A 14,547-nucleotide genomic window follows, 5' to 3' on the forward strand; every position below is an offset into this window, starting at 1 on the left:
CATTTCCTTGTCTTTTTATCCAGAACCCTTCCAATCAATCTGGGAATGAATAATTCCCCCAAATCCTGTGCGGTTTGTTTTGTCTTGGTCTCTTAAGCTTTTAATCACTGGTGATCTCTGTTAAAGGAAAATAACACAGTAATCAAGATTAGTTCATGACTGTAAATTTATGCAACTTCAAAAATCCCATAACCCAGAGCAACAAAGAACCAATCTGTCCGTTAGTGTTAGGTCAGGCTTAAGGAATGAGAGGTATGCTGTGGGTTTTTTTTTTCCCAGCCTGCTTTGGGCCTCCTGTTGGAAAAGGAGAAGGGAGCTGGCAGAGCGGTCTGACTCAGATTAATCTGTGTGGTGACATCACCGGGCAGATGCCTCAGGCTGCACTCTTAACAGAGAAAACATCCACTTTGCTGCGAGAGTCTGACACAGTGCGCTTAAGACACTTTTACTATCGTTCACACACTAACAACAGAAATGACTTTGGTTTTTATTTAGAAAGTCAAAGATCACAGAGAGGGAAGTACAGTCCAAAAACACTAAACTTCATATGAAGTTTTATCTATTTGTGTTTTCATGGGCTAAAAAATATATATCCCATTTACAGTAAAGGAAAAAAGTCTTAAGATTTATTTTGGGTTTGCTTTCATTTAAAAACCCTTCATTGTTTAAAACTTGATGCAGTCATGTTGATCATCCATGTTTCTACAGTCGCCCAGAACAGATAAATGAAACACTGGCTCTGCATGTGACTGTTTGTGTTTTGTGTGAGTTTTGCAGCCACCATACATGTTTGGAAGCAGGGAGTGAGATTGAGTGTTTGCAATCTGCAAGTTCACTGCTAGATGGCTAGTAAAACTTTGACCCTGCCTCTGATGTACCCAAAAAGGAGGAACCCCTTTAGTGCCACATCTGGCTTATACTTATGTTTAGATTATTTTTTTTAAGTTACATAATGTAACATTAAGTAATGAAACTTTAATAACAAATGTACTTACTTTAACCCAAACCTTGACCTGTTCCTGAGCCAAACCAAGTCGTTTTTGTACTTTTATTTTGAAAGTGTATATTGCTGACAAGTTTTTTTCTTTCTTTCTTTTTTTTTTTTAACTTGTTTATTCCTGTTCATATGGCAGCTGCAGCCCATCTCAGCATTAACTGGGCAGGGAAACAGGCAACATGAACAGCTGTTGCGTCTGGATCTTATTCCAGCACCTCGGACGTAGCACTGTCTTGTCTGAAAATAATAATCCTCTTAAAGGAGAAAAATCAAATATTGTATCATACACTTGTATGTCTCACTGTGACTCAGATGCAGACTTCCAGCCAAAAATGACAAAGTCTAGTCTGTTTGACAGCATGTCCACGGCAGACAGTCGTAGGTGAGCTCACGTGAGGTGATGTGAAGTAACATCTGGAAGTCAGACCTTTCACTTGTCCTCTAATAACATGGAAAACTGTGGTTTAACTGCACCAGTAAGGTGATTTATGCCTCATTTTCCCATTAGAGCCCTAAATGACAGCAAACAGATGTTCACATGCAGGTCACTTTTTACTCCAACGCCAAAACTGAATGAGTATGAGAATGAGTAAGCGCACTTAAAGCTTTTGGCAACACGCCCCTTTAAATATCAGTCGTGGCGTCAAAGATTTTCAACATCCAGTGGGCTTCATGTGAGCTTTCAGGACACAAACAAGAAATTTGGAAAAACTTCTTAAAGCTATTGGAAAATTACTGAGGAAGACATCAGCAAAAATCCTCTGTCGTAGTAGAAAAACATCCTCCGGCAGCGTTGTGTACAGTCATGTATTTGGCAGAGCAAACAGCTGTGACAGCATTACAACTCAGAGCAGAACTGCTTAAGAGGCAAGAGTGAATTGACCGCCTTTGATGCATTTTGCAGGTCGTTTCGTCAGCACACGCTCATTCACTCACGCAAGGCACATCAACGCACGCATGCGGCGTCTCACACGCTTCTGCCGTTTCCGTTCTGGTTGGCCAGACGCTGTGCAGAAACGCTGGAGTTTCCTGTCTCCTCTCTCTGAGCGCTGCACGTCCTCAGATGGTCCCTTCCCTGTACTTTCAACAACTTACAATGAACTTCTGCATGACGTCTGTCAGGAAGTGCCCCGAACATGCCCTATCAACTTCCTCCGAAACCAACCACTCGAGTGAGAGACTGTTAACTGTCAAGGAACTGGCGAAGCATGAGTGTCATGTGTGTAATGCAGCGTGCTGGCCTCAGTAAGATAACCTGAACTTTCCTTTAAAGCTGCACTAATATTACTAATGGGTCAAATAATTATGTGCAATGTGAAAGGTGTCACCGAGAGGTCAAAATCACAACTCCAGATCTAGGCCGACGTTGCTCTGTGGGTTTGTAAACAGGCTGAAGATATTCTGGGAGAACGCCAGGGTTTTTTTTTTCATCCGGCAACAACAAGAGAGAAAACATCTGTGAATCCTCATATCAGATGATCAGGGTCCTGTTTTGGCATGTTGATAAATGCAGTGATTACATATAATTTAATATAACTCTGCATGCACTGTCATGAAAACTCCCTGTTGTTGATGTCTTAAATCCAAATGTTCAGAGACAAATGAAACTTCAGTTTCTGAGCTGTATGTTAAAGGGACAGTTCACCCCAAAATCAACATCCGCAATAGGATCTACTGGAACTACTTTATTTTCTACTCTGTCATCTGTCATTCTGTAGTGAAATGAATCGGAACTTGAGACCATCTTGTGACTGGATCACACCAGCCACAGTGCCCATTAAGATGCTGACGTTCCACCCCATTGCTACGTCGCTACATGAGGACTCAGTGCTTATGGGTCGGGTCACAAACATATATACGACCTGTGAACAGCAAGTTTTTCTGGATAAAAAGTACTACCGTGTCAACATTTCTCAACCAATTACAATAGGGTTATTTTCAAGAGTTTATGATCTACATGCAGTAATACAAAAAAGTTTGATTGTTTTTGTAATTCACACCACATAGATTACAACTTGAATATAAAAAAGAGCTTGAGACATAAATGTTATAGTGTTTTTATCAGAAAAACCTCAGGTATTTTTTCACAGGTCAGTCTTGACCTCACAATAATGGTGGCAGCAAGCCAAACCACACTCATCTTCATTTGATCTCCCCTGCACACCTATAAAGTTTGGTGGTGCCATCATGTTGACCAAATCTGTCCACAGACATATAAACACCTGCAAAAGTCCTCAAAACCTTCCTCTCCAGGACCACGTTTTGCCATGATCACATACGAACAGACTACTAGGATACAGTGACCTATGACTTAAAACAAATGTGGGCCAGGGGTGTAAAGTAGGGGGACTACTGGCCCCACCCCTACTTCCTGTGCCCCTGCTCAGACCATACCCACCTTCAGACTTGACATTCATTTTGATCTCAGCTACACTGCCCTATAAAGCCAAAGTACAGTAACTATGCAAAAAGTAAAACTGACAAAAGACAAACCAAACAAAATTGCAATTTGTTACAAGATAAAACAGAGAAGATTATCAGTAATAACAACAGTAACTTCTGTTTAATGAGCTCCGACCTTTCAGACTGTTTCTATGTGCAGTTGTACATGTTTCATCGTCCTGTTTCCTCATGTTTCATTAAGCTGGTCACAGTCACCGCAACATCATGTGATGTTTTTCCAGTTGCAGGTCCACAGTTGACTTCTAGGGCAAAAGCATCAACACTGACTCCCTCTCCTGATACATCCATGATCCATTGCCTTACAGTGAGTGTGCAGATTACATTACAGTAAGTGCTCTGATGATGTGCAATGATGACATCATCGTCTGCCTCCATGACTCATGTGTTTCATCTCTCAGACACACGCGGTGTTTAACGGCTTCTGTTGTTTTTGTTACAAGTCACCGGGTTGTCTTGGTTAGTAATTAGTTAGTAATCGACTAGTTGACTTTGATTTGATGGGTGTGTTGCGTTTTATCAGACAACACAATATCAGCCCCCGTGATGACACCTGGTGGGAGTGACATCACCATCCAGACCACCTTCACTGCCCAGTGACCACAACTGGTTCCAGCCTCGCTTTCATGTACATACACAAGCGTTTGTCACTTGCGCTGGCAGGTGGAACGAGGAAGTGAGTCCCTGGCACTTTCCATGGACATCACACAAATTGCAAAAGCTCTGATTGGTCCAGGTCAGCATTCAGCTGCCAAGGCACAGGAAAAATTTATGACTCTGTGACCTCCTAAAGACAAAAATATTGTGCAGTCTCATCCCAGCATGACACTACTTGCATGTTTTCATACTTATATCATTACTGAATTTTAATTTGGGAACATTAAAGCTGAATAATAGAGCTGCAACTGGATTATTTTCATTATTGAATAATTTGTTAATAATTTTCACAATGAATCTGTTGGTTTTGGTCTATAAAATGTCAAAAAAAAAGGAAATTGCTCATTATAATTTCCCTTTTTTGTCTCTCACAAAATGGCTAAAACAATTAATCAATCATCAAAATAGTTCGAGACTTTTCTTTTGATTCCCTAATCGATCAATCGACCACTCATGTATGTTCAAGAAATGTTTTTCTGTTAAACTACAGTAAGTCCGAGGCTGCAGGACACAATCATATTGCTGACTAATTCAAACTACTCAGGGAAACCCCCAACACACACACACACACACACACACACACACACACACACACACACACACACACACACACAGGATCAGCCAATCACAGCACAACTTGACAACAAACTTGCCTGTGTTTAAAATTCAAAAGAAACTCACATTTTAACACTTTAACTTGCAGCTAACAGATAAATCTCATGTATTTCCTCACTCATTCATTCATTCACTCACTCACAGACTCTCAAACTCACCACAGGCTGAAAGTAAAAGTAAAGACCACGTGCAGTGAAGCCCCCCTCGCCTCCTCCTCCTCACAAACACTCACACACTCTTGCTCTCTCTCTCTCTCTCACACACACACACACCTCCAGTAAAAGTATCTGAAACAAACTTACATTTCATCTTTGTGCTCCTGCTGAAGTAAACAAACCTCTTCCTGAGTCCAGTGTGTGTACTGTACTGTATGTGTGTGTGTTTGTGTGTGTGGACAAAATGTAAAAGTTCCCTTTTATAGCATTGAGCATGACACATCACCTGAGTCATCAGCCATCGTCGCCATTCAGCATCAACGCCCACGCCGGACAGCCCCCCCTCCTCTAACCCCCCTCATCTGAAAAAAAAAAGCTTCAAATGTCTTTGTTTGTTGAGGTGAAGCAAATCATAATTAAAATGTAAGAATCAAAAAACACAAAATTGAGCAATTCTCCTTCCTCCTCCTCCTCCCCCTGCCTCTGTAGCCTCATGTCATCACCTCACTTTCTTCTTTGTTTCACCAAATTTTAGTTTAGTAATAATTTAGCTTCTGTTTGCATATAAGACTGATCTTAATGCAAAAAAAGGGAGAAAAGTAACAATCTATATGATAAATTGAGTTTTGGACACTGAAACATCTCTTATCTCATTCACATTTTTTTTGTTTTCAGAAAATCATGGCACTGGAGGGTAAAAAAGGAAAAGTCAAGCATGCAAATGAAGATTCCACCAGCACAATAATAAATGCAGGAAATAAACTGAAGTAAACAGAGACCCAATTCCTCCTGCTGTCACAGTGAGGCCAAATACTCTCAACCACAATGAGTATGCTCTTGAACTCCAGCTGCTACACGAGTTACAAGCCTGTGGTCAAACTGGGCAGCTCCCAGTGTGGCTTCCTGCCAGTAATGAAGTTAATGAAACTGACCTGGATAACCGAAACTAAAACAAGAAGGAAATTTGGCGGTTTAAGAACACGTCTCTCACTTCCGTTTTTTTTTTAACGCTTTTACTACGTGTTTACCTTTGTGGAATTTCTTGAGTTTCTCAGGACAGTGATTTTTAAATTTTATAACATCCTGGCCGGCCAGGATACTTGCCAAGTAGCGAAAAAAGAAACGTCATAGACTGACTAGATCCTCCTTTTCTGGAAATTGAGATTGCACTTGTGAAATTCTCCAGAGGTCAGAGTTGTTTTAGTCTTTAACAGATTTGTGTGTGATGCAACATCAGGATAATGTCACTTCCTCTCTGTGAAAGTCATCTTTGTATACTTTCATGACTTGACATAATGACTTTCTGTCAGTCATGTTTTTAAATTTGATCGTGAATGTAGCCTGATTAAAATCTTTTCGAGTGTAAGAAATGACAGTGTGAAAAGGTCACTCATATTGATGAATCCTCAGAGAATTATCACCAGGATCTGCAGCTCGACTCGGCTTTATGGAAACTGACAGTGAGTTCCAGCTCATTGCACTGTTCTGGTTCACTCTCACTGCTCTCATAACGGAACATTCTCGCTGCCAACGTGTCAAATCAGATTGTATATTATACAGAGGACGAAGTGCCTTAAACCTGCATTCTTTCTAATGGCCAGCAGGGGGCGACTGAAAGAAGTCTGATTGTATTAACTCTTATGGGCAAAATGACCCTACTTCTCTTTTGATGTGTGACCTCAGTAAACAGCTTCCTAATGGGTTTTCTTCATCTATACAGCATGATGTTGATTTTGTCAATTATGGTCACATTTAAAGTAAAATAGATGATAAACCTGGTTATGCTTTAGGGCAGAGCTACTGTGTGACTGACAAGTCATTCTGATCCCGTCTCGACCGGGGTAAATGTGATCTGAAGTGTTTCTTTAGACTTCAAATTGACAATAAGTGGGTAAACGCCAGGCTGGTGCCCACAAAAGTGCATTGAAAATGTAATTTAACCAGATTTTATTCCAGAGCCACAGATCGTCTCACTCTGCTCCGGTTTAATCCCACCCAGCAGCTGGTAAGAAAGACACAGGAGCTTCTTGGACTTTTTTCTGCAGTGTTTTCATGGGCAAACTGTACATTTACTGCCACTAGACAAGTTTCCTGCTAAACTTAAATCCCTCTGCTCTGTTCTGAGCCACCTGCACTCTCTTCTTTTCTTCTTCTTTTTAACTCTTTAGCTCATCCACTGTGCGCACAAAAAGGAAAAAAGGAAGGTAGTTACAAAGTTAAAAAGAAGTGAATGTTTAATCTTGGTTTTAGATGGGACATTAACGTTATACTACAACACTTGACTTTGACAGCACATCAAAACATTCTCCCCTTGAAAGGATGCTAGATGGATACCTTCAGGGTAACAGTTTAACGCAGCATTTCCCAATTCTGGATCTTGGGGCCCACCACCCTGCATGTTTTAGATGTTTCCCTGCTCCAACACACCTGATTCACATGAACAGGCCATTATCAGGCTTCTGCAGAGGCTTGATGATGAGCTAATCAAACATCTAAAACATGCAGGGCAGTGGGCCGCGAGGACCAGGACTGGGTAATGCTGGTTTAAAGCATAGGGGCACTGATTGTGTGGTCTTATTTGTCATAAAGTGCCTTTTTCACCACACAGCAGATAGACACAATTAGAGACAGCTGGGGAGGATAGTGGAGCACCAACAATCATCAGGTAGACACAGTCACAGCTCCAAATGAATGATAACGGAGCTCCATAACTGCTGGATGTGTAAATAAGCAACTGTTTTCACAGAAGTTTGCCATATTAACTTTGGTTGAGTCAGTGTTTTTTTTTTTTTGAGCTTTTCTTAAATGCATCAGGATATCAACATTTTGGGTTGGTGAAATGTCCTGAGCACAACAAAACAATAATTATTAATTCTTATTTATAATAATAATAATAAAAGTAGCGGTATACAGGCAAAGGGCTGTAGGGTCTTTGCAGACACAGCCACCACCACACACTCCTACTGGGTCATAAGTGAACACGATTATGTTAATAAGTTTATGCATAGTTTCCTTTGGGAAAATGTTGCAGATTATACCTTTAAAAGGTGATTTGTCAATGTTGCGTTGACAGCTTGTTTCTGTGGCTTCAAAGTGGCCCAAAGTTCCACTCCAGTACCCTCAAGTCATCAGTGTTGATGTTGGAAGCATTTACAGAAACGATTTTTATGATTTTATGTTGCAACATTTTCCCTCCAATGCTTTCGTCCACTTTTGTGTCATTTCCAACATTTCTCAGAAAATTATTATTCCAGAAATGAGTCACAAGTGACTTCAGCAGTGAATTTCACATGACTGTAACAGTGACACAGCAATAGTAACAGAGCAGAGTGTTTGCTATTAGAAAAAATAAAACCTGCACATGGCTGGAGTCGTACACTGTTGTCCGCTGTTTTCAGGTAAGACAAAAGAAATGAGTAATAAGCCCATTTTATTTTCCATAATTATAATTACATCATTGATAAGAAAACGTAATTAGTTACATGTCTAATTACTGCCAAAAGTAGTGGAATTACAGTAACTTGTTAGTCCTAACACTGCACATGAGGTAGTTATGGTAGAAAGTGACTTGTTCTCCAGCAGCAGTCAGGCAGTGCTCGTGTGTTTTGGGGGATTGGCTTTGGACAGATGCTTCTTTTCAAAATCTAGCTTACTGCTGCTTTTTTTCTCCAACGTTACCAACATTAACTTTAACACAGTGCTTTGAATTCCACAGACATAGTTGGTGGGAGTTGATATTGCAGGAGAATTCTGTGGTGTAGTTATGACCATCTAAACCGTGACCAGGTCATAACCAAGACCGGTGTGTATTGACAGACACAAGACCAAGTGCTGTCACATCTCCAACTTACTCAAGTGAAGGAGTGCTACTTATCAAATGCAAAATTTAATTTAGACTAGTCAACTAGTCTAACAGCAAGAAAACACTCAGAGAGAAACTAAAATTGAGCACAATTTATTCATTTATAATGTTAAACTGTCTGAAAAAATGAAATGTGTGCCACTTTGCACTCTGCAATACAAACATTGCACATTAACCCACAAAACATGACAATTCATTAAATGCTTCACCTTTTCAGACCGAACAGTATCACACTGTTAGCTGCCAGCCTGCTACACAGTGTGGCTAACGTTAGCTGCTGCTCTGCTTGCAGGTAAATGTCCGTGTCTTCGCTGAATGTGGTCACATGTTGCTCCAGTCGATTGTATATCACTTTATTCTGTTACAGTCTACATTATTTCCATTTTCTATATTAAAACACAGCCAAACTGCGCTGGTTTTACGCAAATTTGCTGATAACAACATCCAGGGTTGCCTGGGCCATTGGGGCATACACGCTTACAGCGTATGGGGAGAGGGGCTGCGGTCTGATGGGGCCAGAGGCCTGACTAGTGGTGGGCGACTGCATAACATCTTAGAGGCAACAGATAACTAGCATTATGTATGAATAAAGTATTGATAAATAATTAAACTGACTAGTATTTCTGGTGCCGACTAGCGAGGGTGGCGATGTGTAGTCCACTAATCGTGCACATGCATATTTATCACAAGCAAAAACATAATGTTGGCTAAATAGTTTTGCAAGCATCGCTTAGCTTTATGCTTCCTTTCTAAGTGCAGAAAAAAGTTTGACACAGTCCCAACCGTCTCAATAAGTGTTCACACACTTTTTATTTTGGATGCTGGTGTGACACCTGACAACACCAAAAAAAAAAACAAAAAAAAAAGTTATTTGTTGCATTTGAAGCAGGATTAGGGTTAGCAGCAAGTTTTACACCCAGTGACAGACAAATCCAGAGTCCTCTTTCACAAAACCGAGACAAGACCAAGCAAAACTGTAGCTGACGTTGAGACAAAACCTTGAAGAAGTGGAAGAACGAGCTTTAATCCTACAACAGTAGGAAAACTACTAAAAAAACACTGACAGTTAATATTTTGCAGGTATGTTCCATATGAACATTTTCAGCTTCACTCCCAGCTTGTCAGATAATGATGATTTGTCACTGCCCCTTGGTGACTCATACAGAACTGGAGGGTACCAGTTTGCACCAGGCTTCGGTGTAAACCCAACTGCAGCTGGGCCCCCCAGGCTGTTGACGTAGTGTAGGAGGGAGAGAGTCGGGTGGATGGACGCCTCAAAGAAACAAGGGACTTTCACACAGGAGAAGCATTAAAGTTTGTAAGGTACATAATGTTATGTGCATCATGTGACTTTTGTGTTGTGAGTCGCTTCAGTCACACGTAACGCACCATAAAGTAATTTAACATAATACAACATCCTAAACTTAACCAAGTAGTTTTTGTGGCTAAACCCGACCAAACTGACATGATGAAAACAGCTTTCTGGCAGCTGCTACAAGGTACCTTATGCTTCAGTATCAGTAGCCAAGGGGCAGTGACAAATCATTGGCACAAATCTTGACATTTTGCAATGTGCAATATAGGTAAAAACTACAATCCCAGCAGTATTACAATACTTTTCCAACTTTCATTTCTGCGGATTGTTTGTATGAATGGAAATTTTTGGAAACGGTAGAGGATAATCAGTTGAACTTCTGTTTAATAAGTCACTACTTACTCAGCTTAAGTCACTCTGGAAGAGAACGTCAGCTAAAAAACTAAATTGTAAGTTAATGGAGCCTCATTATCTTACTCACTCAGTTCATTAAACAGTGGTTTGGCTTGTGTCAAAGCTGCATTGTCAGTGGATTCAAACTGAATCTGAGGAATGACGTTTGCAGAATTTCCAAGAAGCTACTAGTTTCCTGCTTCTTATGAAATGTTTGTGGTAATAAATTTCCACCCACCAGGATATAAAGTGCTTAATACGTCCTGAAATCCTTACATGAACTACGTAGCTTCCAAAACCCAACCTCCCCTTTTGTGTTAAGTGTTCCTGTCACAGATGGTGTTTGGCATCAAATGCTGAACTGCTGACCTTTGAGCCAGTGAAAGTGATGCACAGGAGCAGAGGACAGAAACACGTCATAACGGTTGCACTGCTAAAACGCTCCTCCTTTTGTCATCAAAAAAGATACCCATATGGGGTAATGGAGAGACAGTGTATTCGCTAGTAGGGGCTGTGGGTGGGCTTGCTCTCAATAGCGGTTTTTCACGCCCACATTTCACCCACGCTCCAGATATCTTCTACGTTTGATCTGTTCCTCTCTTTTCTGACCTCTGTTGAATGGAAGAATGTGAGGAATGCAGCAGTGAATGGGCGAGTGGGAGAGGCAGCGTGACTGACGGATGCAGGTTTTTTTCTTTTTTTTTTTTGGCTCACAGACACACAGAAAATTTGGAAACTTGCTGAAGGAGTTTATTATTATAACCTCAATTTCATATAAGTGGGACGGAAATAAAAACAGAATGCGATGATTTGCAAAAACCTTTCAACCTATATTCAATTGAATACCACAAACTGTGAATTTGATGTCTGCAACATGATCCAAAAAAGCTGGGACAGGAGCTTATTTACCTCTGTGATACTTCTCCTTTTCTTTTAACAACACTCAGTCAGTGTTTGTGAACTGAGGACACTAATTGTTGAAGTTTTTAAAGTGAAATTCTTTCTCATTCTTGCTTGATATATGACTTCAGTTGCTCAACAGTCCTGTTTGATCTCTGTTGTCGTATTTTGTGCTTCATAATGCACCACACATTTTCAATGGGAGACGGGTCTGGACTGCAGGCAGGTCAGTCTAGTACCTGAACTATTTGACTATGCTGAAATAAGCAGAGACGTCGTCTGGACTGCAGCATATGTCGCTCCAAAACCTGTATGTACCTTTTAGCATTAATGGGGCCTTCACTGATGTGACAGTTACCCATGATGCCATGGGCACTAACACACTCCCATACATCACAGCTGCTGTCTTTTGAAGAGCTGGTAACAATCTGGATGGTCCTTTTCCTCTTTAGCCCGGAGGACTAAATGATGATTTGTGAAAACAATCTGAACTCGTCCTCCATCTCAGGTGAGTTCGGGTCCAGAGAAGTCTGCGGTGGTTCTGGATGTTGTTGATATACGTCTTTCTCTTAACGTGCATCTCTGAATCTTTTAATGATATTATGGATTATAGATGGTGAAATCACTAAATCCCTGCAGATTTGTGTCGAGAAATGTTGTTCTTAAACTGCTGAATGCAGTTTTTCAGACTTGTGAACAACTAAGCCTTTCAAGGAGGCCCCTCTCATAACCAGTTATGGTACTATCACCTGTCACAAATTAACCTGTTGACCTGTGGAATCTTCCAAACAGATGTCATTGTGCCTTCCACAACTTTCACAGTCTTATGTTGCTCCTGTCGCAACCTTTTTGGAACATGTTGCAAGCATCAAATTCAGAGTGCTGAGCTTGCACATTAAAAATCTTCTTTTTACGATATATTCAACTGAATTCAAGTCAAAAATGACGATGATGAATCATTGCATTCTGTTTTTATCTTGTTTTACACAACATCCAAACTTTTTTGGAACAGGGGTTGTAGAGTTTTTACTGGCAACAAGAGAGTATGCTCGGAAAAAAAATGACCGAACAGTTCAAACATGAAATGATGCAAGCCAGCATCTGCACTGAAGCGTTCAGCGCAGACATGACACGCCCCCAGATGTTTTAAAACAGAGTGACTATTTTTAGGGATCAAACATTCCACGGTGTGGTTTCTAACTCACAGACTAAACTGCCACCAATTTACACCCATCGCATTAGGCAGGAATTTAGCATGACAAGAGCCACAACAGCCAGCTCTCCCCATTGACAACAGCTGAAGCGTGAAATCCTCGCCAGGATTGAAGTACCCGGCATGTGTCGGTCCTGCCTGTGAAATTTCTTGAGGATGTGGGGGTTATAGTTTCAGGCTCCAACATGACTCCGATCTCATTCCAATTCCTGTCCCAGGGTGGTTGTATCATCATATACAGACAGTTATGTTATGCAGCTGTTAATTTTTCCAACCAAGACAGAAGAATGTTTTGTTTTCGCCCCTGTCTCTGTCTGTCTGCTTAGTCCCATCTGAAAAGTTGCAGATCTCTTTTCCCTTTTGTTGGACGGTTCTGAGGTCTTGTACACACACGATGATGGATGTTAGAAATAACCAAAAAGTTAATTTCCCAGATGTAAGGAGCAACATGTGGCAGGAGATGGATGCTGCTCTAAAACACATCACGGCCTGGTTGCAGCAACAGGGCGGCAAGTTGGTCGTAACTTGGCTTTCAATCCGACTTAATATATTACACCACCCTCTGGTCCGTGGATCTGCAGCCTGCGGTTGTTTTAGCTGCTTTTGGTTGCTCTTTTAATTCATATAGAAATAAAAATACATTTTTTTTCCCAACATCTTAATTTGATTAATAATTATTTTAGGTCTAAAGTGATTCTTGCATTCAGCAACTGTAAAAACATGTGAAGCCTGTACACCAAGAAAAAGCATTTTTATTTTCTGATGGCTAGTCTTGAGTCTCCCCAGGCCAAATCCTAAAAAATAGTCGCAACGCCAGACAGATTTTTCTTTCTTTTTTGGCCCAAAAATGGCTCTTTTATTGTAAAGGTTGCAAACCGCTGATCAAGGCCAAACCCTCATCCCAACTTGTGGAAATGTTGTCACCGGCCCTCAGCATCTCATCCTGATGGACATGGTAACCTTTAGCAGCTGTATGCCGCCTTTGTGCCGACTGATGACAACTTCCTACAAGCATCTCTCTCCTACTCTGTGCTGCTCATGTATTTATTTATTATTCTTATTCATAGGTCTTAAAGGGCTGAGAGAGAGACACAGTGTAATGCATTTCATTGCATTGATTGTACACTGTATTTATTTATTAATGATCGGATGAATGATTATTTTTTGGGGCTTTTTGCCTTTATTTTACACTTTACACTGTACTTTTAATGAATGTGACAATAAACTTGGACAGAAAGCCTTTTTTAACACTTTGTTAATGTTAGGAAATAGTTGTAGTTTTGGTTTGTTAAGGCACCAAAAATACATGAATAGGTACTTGACATAGGTATCATTACGTACAATAAATCTTTTAATAACATTTTGGTTGACCTCACCTCCTCCAGATGTGGACTTCAGATGCTAATGGACTCCGTGTGTGTCTGTATGAGTCACACACAAAATATTTGATGAATTAGTAATAAGTATGGGCTGTCCAGGTTTAAGCAGGTCTAAAACTGAAATTTATATGTTCCTATATATTCTTTACCTTGCGAAGCATCTGGATTTGGGAGATCACAAGGTCACACGAGACTTGATCTCGCCAGACCTCAAGTTATAAACTTTGATTTTATTGGCTGAAGTTGCCCGTGTTTGATGTGATAGACAGATGGTTCATCCAGTCACCTGCCACGTGTTTTTTTGAGAGTGCCTGCCCTTTTCCAAACAGTTTCTAAGGACGATTTCACAGAAGCATCTATGTGACAAACCACATGATGTGTCAGGTTAATATATTTTTCCATAGATTGTGTTTTGACTCTCTCCACTGAAATAATCATTTCAATCAGCTGACTGGTTCTGTTTATTTGTTAGTATGTTGGACTGCTACTAATTTCCTTATTTTGATATGTGTATTTGATGCCTTTCCTTTTTTTGCCTTCCTTTTTCAATCCTCTGTAAAATTGCCCGCACACTAGTAGCCAAACATCATGTGGACATTCA

The sequence above is a fragment of the Lutjanus erythropterus genome, chromosome 16 (assembly GCF_056507025.1).
Source record: "Lutjanus erythropterus isolate fLutEry1 chromosome 16, fLutEry1.hap2, whole genome shotgun sequence".
NCBI lineage: Eukaryota > Metazoa > Chordata > Actinopteri > Lutjaniformes > Lutjanidae > Lutjanus > Lutjanus erythropterus.